Source organism: Boleophthalmus pectinirostris, unplaced genomic scaffold, assembly GCF_026225935.1.
Source record: "Boleophthalmus pectinirostris isolate CB_2022bp ecotype Guang Dong unplaced genomic scaffold, ASM2622593v1 HiC_scaffold_8, whole genome shotgun sequence".
Taxonomy (NCBI): Eukaryota; Metazoa; Chordata; class Actinopteri; order Gobiiformes; family Gobiidae; genus Boleophthalmus; species Boleophthalmus pectinirostris.
In genome coordinates, this window is record NW_026571515.1 from 39615881 (window position 1) to 39629085 (window position 13205).

The 13205-nt window shown below is 42.5% G+C and overlaps 7 non-coding genes and 2 pseudogenes across 7 annotated transcripts; 5 read left to right on the forward strand and 4 right to left on the reverse strand.

The window, feature by feature from the left end:
* Positions 1 to 998: 998 nt before the first annotated feature.
* LOC129412356 (uncharacterized) lies at positions 999 to 7355 on the reverse strand (annotated as a pseudogene).
* On the forward strand, positions 4513 to 4584 carry trnae-uuc (transfer RNA glutamic acid (anticodon UUC)). Its single transcript has one exon. It is a non-coding gene; the product is annotated as a tRNA-Glu (tRNA).
* Positions 5149 to 5220, reverse strand: trnaw-cca (transfer RNA tryptophan (anticodon CCA)). Its single transcript has one exon. It is a non-coding gene; the product is annotated as a tRNA-Trp (tRNA).
* On the forward strand, positions 7015 to 7096 carry trnas-uga (transfer RNA serine (anticodon UGA)). Its single transcript has one exon. It is a non-coding gene; the product is annotated as a tRNA-Ser (tRNA).
* Positions 7350 to 7421, forward strand: trnae-uuc (transfer RNA glutamic acid (anticodon UUC)). The gene has a single exon. It is a non-coding gene; the product is annotated as a tRNA-Glu (tRNA).
* A 564-nt stretch (positions 7422 to 7985) lies between these two features.
* trnaw-cca (transfer RNA tryptophan (anticodon CCA)) lies at positions 7986 to 8057 on the reverse strand. Its single transcript has one exon. It is a non-coding gene; the product is annotated as a tRNA-Trp (tRNA).
* Positions 8058 to 8267: 210 nt separating this feature from the next.
* On the reverse strand, positions 8268 to 10865 carry LOC110165686 (uncharacterized; annotated as a pseudogene).
* Positions 10098 to 10179, forward strand: trnas-uga (transfer RNA serine (anticodon UGA)). The gene has a single exon. It is a non-coding gene; the product is annotated as a tRNA-Ser (tRNA).
* Positions 10433 to 10504, forward strand: trnae-uuc (transfer RNA glutamic acid (anticodon UUC)). The gene has a single exon. It is a non-coding gene; the product is annotated as a tRNA-Glu (tRNA).
* Positions 10866 to 13205: the final 2340 nt, after the last annotated feature.

A 13205-nucleotide genomic window follows, 5' to 3' on the forward strand; every position in this document is an offset into this window, starting at 1 on the left:
ATGATGTCATATGGACTGTGAATGTATATGGGACAGATAAGGGGTGTGTCTCCAACCTTTAGCATCTGCCAGTCTGTTATGGGACACGTGTTGGGACAAAACTGCTGTGTATGTTTCCATGAAGATGTTAACTCAACAGTTATGCTGGTATAAAAGGCACCCAGTTTTTCTGTGCATCAGTGGGGGAACGCCGACCGCGTTGTCGAGGGACGACCGACGCACAGAGAGACGCCGCGTAGGCAAAATCATGCTGAATCAACTTGAATCTTGAGACCTGAATCTGCCTGAACCAATAAAGAGACATGTCTGAGAACTTTTCTAACTCTCCAAGCCTCTTTCTTAACATCCTCTGTTCAGGCTGCCTCCAGGAGAAGCTGACAGTAGAAAGCTCTGAAAAATTGATTTTGCATGAGATGGGCCCTTTAAGGCATTATTCAGCTGTCACAGGACGTTCACCTGCTCCCACTGGGCCTGAAAGTTAGGTGGAACAGTGCATTTTGAGCTTTAGAGATATAGACAGACTAATAATAAAGGGTTACTCAAAAGTGTGAATGAAACAAAACACAACTCCAGGTCTGTTTTTGTGGCGGTAACAACATTAGCATTACTTAAAAGGACAATTCAGAATTTTGGACATAGGACTTAATTTCCTAGTGAGTCAGACTGTTGGAGACGTGTGGAGACACTTTTTAAAATATTCCATCCAGTCCTTGTATTTGCAGAGGTCACTGGTGCTAGACTAGTGCATGTCAATGACCATAGTTATCCTGCCACTAAAAACAGTCTTACCCACTCCACAAAACACCCATAGAAAATCTATTATTACACCAGACTGTCCATGTGGCAGAAATATGCTGCAATTTGTTAAAAAAAAAGCTGGATCAATCTAAAAACCACTTGGGCGACATATACAAGGCCCACACATCACTCTTAGGAGGTAGAAAGCTCTGAAAAGTTGATTTTGCATGAGGTGGGCCCTCTGAGGCATTATTCAGCTGTCACAGGACGTTCACCTGCTCCCACTGGGCCTGAAAGTTAGACGTGGGGGTAGTCACGTAGCACACAGAGGGCTTAAGTCTGGATGGTGCACTAGTCATAACTATGGGCTGGTCATAACGTCCAGACTGAAGAGGGACGCAGGGTTAAGACCAGTCTGTGTAAGACCAGCTGGTGCACTTGGCTGGAGAAGAGTCTCCATCTGCTGCATGTGTATAAAGGTTTACAGCAGCAGTCACTCAGGAGTTATGGTCTCAGAAAAGGAGTTTTGGTTCAGTGACGATAAGACAAGTGGTATTTTAAAAGAGTGAGGCAGAATGTAGAGCGATATGTTTAAAGCTCCAAATGTTTTTATTGCCCTGAAAAATATGTTTACTCTAAATGGGCTTGGCTATAGTATTCCACTAGGGATGTAACGATATCCAAATCTCTCACTACAATATTATCACGATATGCATCTCACAGTACAACATTTATTGCGATATTTTGGAGAGGCTGATATAATTGTAGATAGGACCCTTTTTTGCTTTTAAAATACATTGACAAGATTTTGGTGTGAATTATTTCTGTCATAATCCCAAGAATTCAAGTAAAAACATATTTCTTCATGTTGTCTGTGCTGAAATGAATCATGGGATATGTAGTTCCCAATGTTTATTAGCTCTCAATACTATAAAACCATGCATTTAAGCAAAGGATATTGTAATTCGATATATTGTGACAGTCCATGATATTATTGAGACTTTTGACGTTACAATATCACGATTCTTCGGTTATTGTTACATCCCTATATTCCACAGTATGAAACTTTATCTCAATGGAGAATGTTCCAAGGTATGGCTTTAACTTTCTATTTTCATGAAATCATGCACTTTAATCGCCCAGAAAGTTACGTACTATTATTTTAAATAGGAAAGAATAAACATAATACAGTAAATTCTACCTTAGCCTTGAGATCCTATATTACACAAACTGACTCTCATGAGCTTTAAGTCATGTTAGAATGTTGATGAATCATTCATTCATTCATTTTTCAATATAAAACCAAAAATAAGAAAATGAAGAAATAACTGTTTTATTCATTATTTGTCTCCAAAACCAAAATGAAAAAACAGATTTTTTTTTTTCAGTTTTCGATTTTGTGTTTAAATTAATAATTGAAAAAATTGATAACGTTTCCCGTTTTCGTGACTTAAACTGTGATACCGGACTTTTACACCACATACAGACTGAACCAGGACTGAATCAGGTCTAAAACAGGACTAAACCAGAACTAAATCAGGTCCAGGACCAGACCGGAACCAGACCAGGACTGAGACCAGCATTGCAGGTTAAGTCACATTTCATTATTCATTTAAACACAGAATCAAAAACTGAAAAAACTAATCATTATCTGTTTTTTCATTTTGGTTTTGGGGACAAATAATGAAGAAAATTTATGTTTTTTTGTTTTTTTGTTTTCTTACTTTTGGTTTTATTTTGAAAAATGAATGAATGATACACGGATTTTGTTGTCTCCTCAAAAACAGACCTGGAGTTGTGTTTTGTTTCATTCACACATGTTTGAGTAACCGTTTATTATTCGTCTGTCTTCATCTCCAAAGCTCAAAATGTTCTGTTCCACCTTGTGATGTCATGTAGTGGCAGTTTTTTTTGTTTTTTTGTTTTTTTTACATTTTGTTCAATAGAGATCGGAGTTCCAGGGCTAAAATGATCTAAATGATTCTAGTGAAGGTGTATGAGCACATTTTGTTTTACCACATGACATCACAAGGTGGAACAGAGTTTTTTCTGTTTGAGAGAAGAACTCATCCTAAATAGACAGGCTTTGTGCGTTAAACATGTGTCAAAGAAACAAAACACAACTCCAGGTGTGTTTGTGATGAGGAAACATTAGAGTATAGATCATAAAACAGCATCATTCAGGCTCTTTAACCTTCATTTCCCAGAGTTCTTATTAGCAGTTGATAGCAGTGGTACTATTCTGTTCACAGGTCATTGTACAGTATCTCTCTTACAGCAGGGCCAGCCAAATTGAATAAGACTCTCTGTTCAGCGCGCTACACTTAACTTCCCCGGCGCTGGTGTAATCAATGAGAGGAGCCAGAGCGGCCGAGTGGACCCTAGCGTTAGCCGTCTGATTTATGGGCCGAGCTTCAGATACCGTAAAAAACAGGAGGAGCGAGTGGGAAAGATGACAGAAAGAAACACTTGGTTGCCCTGATGAGATTGCTGCTTTGATAACACGCCCACAGCAAAACCGAAACAAAATACAGCCGCAAGGACAAAGAGGGTTGAACGTTTCACCAAACAGGATAGTGTGTTTACAGGCAGGGGAGTAATAGCAAGGGCCAGTTAAAGAGTCTATGACAGGTTGAGTTACTCATTTTTAGGGCGGGGTATCATGAAGAAGTTGCTGATTCGATACATACCACGAATACTTAATTCACAAGATGAGATGTATCTTGACACAGTGAGCTTTCAGTTTGATGCAATGTATTTCAAAATGATTCTATACTGTTCAATAAAAATAAAGGCTAAATCATGGCTTTGATACTAAAAGTCTTTGTTGAAAATTAAACACAAACATTTTCATCACAGCAGTGAAAATGTCAAATGTGTCGCAAAAACGAATTTCATTCCTCTGAACAAGCAACAAAACTGTTAGCCAGGCTGGCGCCACCTAGTGCCTCCACTCAATTTCATTTCTTTCCAGCGACTACGTCAGGAAACAAAATACACTAGACAGTTTGCAAAAACTCCGGAAGTGCAAGTTTGGGCACCAGTCAATCAGTGAAAAGCCAAACATTTTGTGTTGGCAACGATTCCCAAAATTGAGGCTTTAAAGACGGAAACAAGAGAATGTTTGGTGAATTTTATTTTATTTATTTATTTATTTGGTTTAACAGGGACAGTGTACATTAATCAACAGTTGTAAATGTACCAGAATCAGCCAGAGAGGCTGTTTTTAATCTGTAGTCCTTGGACAGGGGAAAGATGTTATTGTCCTTCTTCCGACGGGATTTGGGAAAAGCTTAATATACCAGTTAGCCCTTTTAGTGGCGCATTACATACATCATGACCAAATAACTGTGATTGGTTAATGTAAGTTAGTTTGGTTGAAGACATTTCGCAGCTCATCCAAGCTGCTTCTTCAGTTCTGGTCAGACGCTGATGGACACTTCCTTATATCTGCAGGAAGGAGCTAACTGAAACTAACACACCTACTTCTTTACAGTTTCTGGGGCTACTTGTTTACAACGAGGGGCTTTGTATTATGCATAAAGACAGAGTCATCAAACACAGGTAGGTTGAGTTAATGCCAGTGTTTGAGACAGTGTCTCGAAGGAGCTTATCCAGGGTGGCTGCTGAAAAGCCTACATCAGGGCAGAACACTGCAAAGCCGACCTGGCTCAGTTCGGCATCAGAGATCAAACTGGCACAGTTCCCCTCAGTGCAGTGTGCATTGTCTCTGTACTTGATTAGTAAAGTGACCGATAGGTTAAAGCCTGAATTTCCCATATGGTCTAGCGGTCAGGATTCCTGGTTTTCACCCAGGCGGCCCGGGTTCAACTCCCGGTATGGGAAGTCGTAGCTTTTGGGATCAACAGTAGTGGCTTATATGCACTCAATCATTCTCTGTCTTACTACTGCTAGCTGTCTGTGGTTTTGATATGATTTTGTCTGTACGGAGTCACCATATCATTTCACTGACTTGAAATACCACTATGAGAGGACACTGTGATGTCACTGTGTGATGTCACTGCCACCTTGTGATGGTGGTAGAGTGGATAGCATAGCAGCCTTTGAGACCCTTTGAGGAGACTGTGATGTCAGCATGAATGGAACGTGATGCCACTGTGTGACATGCCATTCAATTTGTGATGGTGGTATAGTGGTTAGCATAGCTGCCTCCCAAGCAGTTGAACTGGGTTTGATTCCCGCCCATCGCAATCTTTGGCTGTGAATAATGGTGATTTCTATGTGTTTGGGGGAGTACTGGTGTGTAGAATTTCTTCCTTCCAAAACCTAGCTCTTCATAGCTGGTGCACATATACAGTTCTTGATGTAATAGGACAGCTGACTGTCAGAGGCTGGCAGAATCTCTATGGCTTGACTGCACAACATTCACAAAGTAATCAAAAACGCTAATGACCCTGACATGATTTGAACACGCAACCTTCTGCTCTGGAGTCAGACGCGCTACCGTTGCGCCACAGAGTCTACATGACTTGCTGTAGTGCCAGTGGCATCACATTTCATTCCAGGTTAACATCCATATGTGAAGACACAGAAGTGTCTGATGTAGCTGTATTGTCACTATGCCAGAGGGTTGTCAGATCCCTTCAGTGGCGAGGGGAAAATTCAGTGTGTCGACTGGACAAAAGTTAGTTTGGTTGAAGATGTTTCGCAGCTCATCCAAGCTGCTTCTTCAGTTCTGGTCAGACGCTGGTGGACACTTCCTTATATCTGCAGGGAGGAGCTAAGTAACTGAAACTAACACACCTACCTACTAACACTCCCCTCTCAAACCATTTTTTTTCTCTGGCTAAAATCTGTACCTCGCTGTCCTCAGATGAGTGGCCCGTGGCTTTTAAGTGGAGATGAACAGAAGACTGAGGTCCACTGCTGCTCTCTCGTCTGCGTTGGCACATCCTCTTGTGAAGTAGCTGTTTAGTTTCTCCAGTGTAGCGTTCACTGCAGTCTTCACTGCACTGAATGGAGTAGACCACATTGCTTTGTTTGTGGCTCGGTGCTTTGTCCTTTGGGTGGACCAGTCTCTGTCTTAGAGTGTTCGTAGGTTTGAAATGGACCGGGATCTCATGTTGTCTGAAGATCCTCTGTAGTTTTTCAGGAACACCAGCCATGTAAGGAATAGTTACCCCCTTTCTCCTGGGTTCTGATTCTCTGTTGTCCTGTTTTGTAGTTCTCTTGGTTTTGTTGAAGGCCCATTTTGGATCTCTGCAAACAGAGAGGGCTTCCTGCACATGTTCTTCTTTTTCCTCCTTTCCCTCTGTGCTTGTAGGCTCCACTTGAGCCCTGTGTTGTAGTGTCCGAATAACTCCAAGTTTGTGCTGCAGTGGGTGGTGAGAATCAAAAAGCAGGTACTGGTCCGTGTGTGTGGGCTTCCTGAAGACCTCAACCTGGAGTCACAGGTCTTCTCCTATCGTTACTGCACAATCTAAGAAGGCCAATGTGTTGCTCTTGGCATCTTCATGGGTGAATTTGATGTTAGGATCTACAGCGTTAATATGTACAGTAAATGGTTCCAAATCTTGAATTTTGATTTTAGAAAAGTTATCATCCACATAACTATACCAATGTGTGGGTGGAGGTCCTGGATAAGAGGCCAAGGCCCTCTGTTCAAATTGTTCCATATATAAGTTAGTAATGATAGGAGAGACCAGTGAGCCCATCGCACAGCCATGGATTTGCCTGTAGCAGTTCCCTCTGAACTGGAAATAGGTGGTATTTAAACAGATTTCCAGCAGTTGGCAGGTTTGATCCAGTGACAGTTTGGTTCTCTTTTCTAGTTTGATATCCTGCAGTTGTCTCTTCCTTGCTGCTTCCACTGCTACTGATGTAGGGATACACGTGAAAAGAGAGGTCACATCAAAGGAAGCCATTGTCTCATTGGGTTTGAACTGGAGATGTTTGATTCTGTTCACAAATTCAGCTGTGTTCTCAATATGGTGCTCCGTGTTACCCACTGAAGGGGACAGAATGGTCTTCAGGTGTTTGGCCACATTGTACGTGATGGAGTCTGTGCTACAAACAATGTTAGTTTCAGTTACTTAGCTCCTCCCTGCAGATATAAGGAAATGTGTCCGCCAGTATTCTGACCAGAACTGAAGAAGCAGCTTGGATGAGCTGCGAAACGTCTTCAACCAAACTAACTTTTGTCCAGTCGACAAACTGAATTTTCTCCTCACCATGGATTCTACCTGGATGACTGAGGGATTCTTCACAGATCCCTTCAGTGTTGAGTGCATTGTCTCAATTCCCTTCCACAATGTTGTTGTTGTGGCCGAGAGGTTAAGGCGATGGATTTGAAATCCATTGGGGTCTGCCCGCGCAGGTTCGAATCCTGTCAACAACGAGGGGCTTTATGTTATGCTTAAAGATAGTGTCTTCAAACACAGGTAGGTTGAGTTAATGCCAGTGTTTGAGACAGTGTCTCGAAGGAGCTTATCCAGGGTGGCTGCTGAAAAGCCTACATCAGGGCAGAACACTGCAAAGCCGACCTGGCTCAGTTCGGCATCAGAGATCAAACTGGCACAGTTCCCCTCAGTGCAGTGTGCATTGTCTCTATACTTGATTAGTAAAGTGACCGATAGGTTAAAGCCTGAATTTCCCATATGGTCTAGTGGTCAGGATTCCTGGTTTTCACCCAGGCGGCCCGGGTTCAACTCCCGGTATGGGAAGTCGTAGCTTTTGGGATCAACAGTAGTGGCTTATATGCACTCAATCATTCTCTGTCTTACTACTGCTAGCTATCTGTGGTTTAGATATGATTTTGTCTGTACGGAGTCACCATATCATTTCACTGACTTGAAATACCACTATGAGAGGACACTGTGATGTCACTGTGTGATGTCACTGCCACCTTGTGATGGTGGTAGAGTGGATAGCATAGCAGCCTTTGAGACCCTATGAGGAGACTGTGATGTCAGCGTGAATGGAACGTGATGCCACTGTGTGACACGCCATTCAATTTGCGATGGTGGTATAGTGGTTAGCATAGCTGCCTCCCAAGCAGTTGAACTGGGTTTGATTCCCGCCCATCGCAATCTTTGGCTGTGAATAATGGTGATTTCTATGTTTTTGGGGGAGTACTGGTGTGTAGAATTTCTTCCTTCCAAAACCTAGCTCTTCATAGCTAGTGCACATATACAGTTCTTAACGTAATAGGCCAGCTGACTGTCAGAGGCTGGCAGAATCTCTATTGCTTGACTGCTCAACATTCACGAAGTAATCAAGAAAGCTAATGACCCTGACGTGATTAGAACACGCAACCTTCTGATCTGGAGTCAGACGCGCTACCATTGCGCCACAGAGTCTACGGAGAGCTGCTGTAGTGCCAGTGGCATCACATTTCATTCCAGGTTAACATCCATATGTGAAGACACAGAAGTGTCTGATGTAGCTGTATTGTCACTATGCCAGAGGGTTGTCAGATCCCTTCAGTGGCGAGGGGAAAATTCAGTGTGTCGACTGGACAAAAGTTAGTTTGGTTGAAGACGTTTCGCAGCTCATCCAAGCTGCTTCTTCAGTTCTGGTCAGACGCTGGTGGACACTTCCTTATATCTGCAGGGAGGAGCTAAGTAACTGAAACTAACACACCTACTTGTTTACAGTTTCTGTTAGTTAGTTCGGCCTATTGACCTGTACAGGGTGTGGGGTCTAATTAGCAGAACAATTCATGGCCATAATGGAGCTTCCACACCTCTGGACCTGACCTGGCTACACCTGTTGTTCTCTCGTTTGTTTTGAATTAGGTTTGAGGATGGAGTTGTAAATAGGAGTTAGATGGTGTCTGAGTCCTCCATTTTTGTTTAGAGAAGGATTCTCTTTCTTAACAAAAATGGCTTCTTTCACTCCCCTCTCAAACCATTTTTTTTTCTCTGGCTAAAATCTGTACCTCGCTGTCCTCAGATGAGTACCCCGTGGCTTTTAAGTGGAGATGAACAGAAGACTGAGGTCCACTGCTGCTCTCTCGTCTGCGTTGGCACATCCTCTTGTGAAGTAGCTGTTTAGTTTCTCCAGTGTAGCGTTCACTGCAGTCTTCACTGCACTGAATGGAGTAGACCACATTGCTTTGTTTGTGGCTCGGTGCTTTGTCCTTTGGGTGGACCAGTCTCTGTCTTAGAGTGTTCGTAGGTTTGAAATAGACCGGGATCTCATGTTGTCTGAAGATCCTCTGTAGTTTTTCAGGAACACCAGCCATGTAAGGAATAGTTACCCCCTTTCTCCTGGGTTCTGATTCTCTGTTGTCCTGTTTTGTAGTTCTCTTGGTTTTGTTGAAGGCCCATTTTGGATCTCTGCAAACAGAGAGGGCTTTCTGCACATGTTCTTCTTCTTCCTCCTTTCTCTCTGTGCTTGTAGGCTCCACTTGAGCCCTGTGTTGTAGTGTCCGAATAACTCCAAGTTTGTGCTGCAGTGGGTGGTGGTGAGAATCAAAAAGCAGGTACTGGTCCGTGTGTGTGGGCTTCCTGAAGACCTCAACCTGGAGTCACAGGTCTTCTCCTATCGTTACTGCACAATCTAAGAAGGCCAATGTGTTGCTCTTGGCATCTTCATGGGTGAATTTGATGTTAGGATCTACAGCGTTAATATGTACAGTAAATGGTTCCAAATCTTGAATTTTGATTTTAGAAAAGTTATCATCCACATAACTATACCAATGTGTGGGTGGAGGTCCTGGATAAGAGGCCAAGGCCCTCTGTTCAAATTGTTCCATATATAAGTTAGCAATGATAGGAGAGACCAGTGAGCCCATCGCACAGCCATGGATTTGCCTGTAGCAGTTCCCTCTGAACTGGACATAGGTGGTATTTAAACAGATTTCCAGCAGTTGGCAGGTTTGATCCAGTGACAGTTTGGTTCTCTTTTCTAGTTTGATATCCTGCAGTAGTCTCTTCCTTGCTGCTTCCACTGCTACTGATGTAGGGATACACGTGAAAAGAGAGGTCACATCAAAGGAAGCCATTGTCTCGTTGGGTTTGAACTGGAGATGTTTGATTCTGTTCACAAATTCAGCTGTGTTCTCAATATGGTGCTCCGTGTTACCCACTGAAGGGGACAGAATGGTCTTCAGGTGTTTGGCCACATTGTACGTGATGGAGTCTGTGCTACAAACAATGTTAGTTTCAGTTACTTAGCTCCTCCCTGCAGATATAAGGAAATGTGTCCGCCAGTATTCTGACCAGAACTGAAGAAGCAGCTTGGATGAGCTGCGAAACGTCTTCAACCAAACTAACTTTTGTCCAGTCGACAAACTGAATTTTCTCCTCACCATGGATTCTACCTGGATGACTCAGGGATTCTTCACAGATCCCTTCAGTGTTGAGTGCATTGACTCAATTCCTTTCAACAGTGTTGTTGTTGTGGCCGAGAGGTTAAGGCGATGGATTTGAAATCCATTGGGGTCTGCCCGCGCAGGTTCGAATCCTGTCAACAACGAGGGACTTTCTATTTTGCTTAAAGATAGTGTCTTCAAACACAGGTAGGTTGAGTTAATGCCAGTGTTTGAGACAGTGTCTCGAAGGAGCTTATCCAGGGTGGCTGCTGAAAAGCCTACATCAGGGCAGAACACTGCAAAGCCGACCTGGCTCAGTTCGGCATCAGCGATCAAACTGGCACAGTTCCCCTCAGTGCAGTGTGCATTGTCTCTGTACTTGATTAGTAAAGTGACCGATAGGTTACAGCCTGAATTTCCCATATGGTCTAGCGGTCAGGATTCCTGGTTTTCACCCAGGCGGCCCGGGTTCAACTCCCGGTATGGGAAGTCGTAGCTTTTGGGATCAACAGTAGTGGCTTATATGCACTCAATCATTCTCTGTCTTACTACTGCTAGCTATCTGTGGTTTTGATATGATTTTGTCTGTACGGAGTCACCATATCATTTCACTGACTTGAAATACCACTATGAGAGGACACTGTGATGTCACTGTGTGATGTCACTGCCACCTTGTGATGGTGGTAGAGTGGATAGCATAGCAGCCTTTGAGACCCTTTGAGGAGACTGTGATGTCAGCGTGAATGGAACGTGATGCCACTGTGTGACATGCCAAGCAACTTGCAATGGTGGTATAGTGGTTAGCATAGCTGCCTTCCAAGCAGTAGACCCAGGTTCGATTCCCAGCCATCGCATTCTTTGCTTGTGAATAATGGTGATTTCTATGTTCTTAAGTAAAAAAGTACCCCCCTACTGTAAAGTGAACAAATCCTTATGCTTTGAGGTCAGACTGTTTCTATGAAGTGAAGCTGGCTGATGAGTCATGCTTCAAAACTGTAGCTCTGGAACAAAGTAACTTAGTGAAATACAGGTGATATATTATATAAATACAGCAGTCCACGATATCGATACTGCAAATTATATGATATATTGATCTTCTGATTTTTTTGCACACCCTTACCCCCAATTCACACCAAAGCGCAACGGCGCGTAAGCGCAGCAGCACAGCACACAAGCAGCAGACGCGCTGCTTTAGAACTCCATTTTAACCGGTCTGACAGTTCACACCGACAGTGTCATACGCGCGTCCAACGAGCGTCTGACGCTGACGCGCTGCTCGAGATAGGTTGAACTTCAAATTTTGCAGCGTCAACGGCGCGTCTCCAAGGTTTTTAGCAGGGGAAAGACAGGAAATAAACACGTGGTGTCAAAATAAACTTCCGATGCCCTTTCAAAATAATTTAACCATAGTCAAGACAGCGACGTAAACAACGCGCACGTGATTTACGATGTCAGACACCAATTCTATAAGGACTCAGGACTAACCCAGGACAAAACCAGGACTAAACCAGAACCAAGACTCATGTCTGAATGTGCTCGGAGGTCCTTCCGTTTAGCCCCGAGTGTCCGCGGGCGAAAGAACCGGTGCAGAGCTTGGTGAAGAGGTACGTGCAGCCGTCGCGCTTTTCGGACACCTGCTCCACGGGGCTCAGGGTTCACTATCTCTCTCTCTCTCTCCAGGATTAGACCTGCTTTAGACCTGGTTTAGTCCGGGTTTAGTCATGGTTTAGACGTGGTTTAGACCTGGTTTACACCTGAATTAGTCCTGACCTGCCCTTAAAATTCCAGAACGTTAAAACTCGCCCGTTTCAGCGACTATTTTCCCTTATCCATCTGTATCAACATATAAAAGTATAGGCCTTATTACCTGGACGGACATAAGATTTTAATCACGCTCATAATGTATGTTAATTATACGTGATTTTACCTTATTAAGGGAAAAAAAAACTGAGGTGTTTAATGTTTGTGCTAATAGATTTAAACCTCATTAAACGCAAATGCGTTGCAGTTGTACACTTAATTCACAATACACTTAATACACATTCTAACTTAATACACTTTAACATAAAATAAATGATAAAAAGCAAGTACAAAATGTGATGTCTGAAAACAGTGAGAAGATGTGCAGGCTGCGTAGCAGGAGCGTCTCTGATGCTCTGGTGTGAATTGAAACTTTTCGTACGCGCAGCTCCGCCTACGTTAAGCGCAGCTGCAGCTCCTGGTGTGAATTCGGGGTTACTAGGATGTAAAAAAAATCTCACGGTACAATATTATCACGATACACACCTCACGGTACAATATTTACTGCGATATTTTTGGAAAGGCTGACATAATTGTAGATAGGACACTTTTTGCTTTTAAAAGATTTTGGTGTGAATTTTTACTGTCATAATCCCAAGAATTCAAGTAAAAAACATATTTCTTCATGTTGTCTGCACTGAAATGAATCATGGGATATGTAGTTCCCTATGTTTATAAGCTGTTGATACTATGATGTTGTGAGACTTTTGACGATACGATATCACAATATTTCAGTTATTGTTACATCCCTAACTCCTACTCATTTTACTAAAACACATTTAAGGGTACACCGTGTAACTTTTTTGTTGAGGGTCCATCACCTGCTTACTTCTATGGAGATGTCATTGCTCTGCCTAGAATGTTCCACAGTATGACATTAAACAGCTCTACTTTACATTTATTCAATTACAGGTGGTTTTATAGCACAAAAGCAGCAAGAAAAACAAGCATTCTGACTGTGAGAGGAGTCGTCTCTTCACAAATCTGACTTGTAACTTGGTCTGGTTTGGTCTCCATACGTTTAATGCCACACTGTGAAACATTCCATACAAAGCAATAACATCTCCATGGAGAAAGGCATTTGACAAACCCTCCACCAGAAAAGTTACACAATGCACTTTTAAGTTTCAGTGCTGTATAATTGAAAATAAAATTGAAGATCTAAATAAAGGAATTTAATTGAATCTATAAACATTAATAACACTAATGTAACAATGAAATGGCTGCACCTCTTACAGTTTAAGTCTTAAGAGAATTCTAGAAAAAGAGGCACAAAATTGTAGTTAATAGTTGGCTACATGGACTAAAAGAGCCAAAATTCTCAGTAGTAGATATATCAGTTAATCAAGAAATGATTGTTGTTGTTGTTGTTATTATTATTAGTATTAGT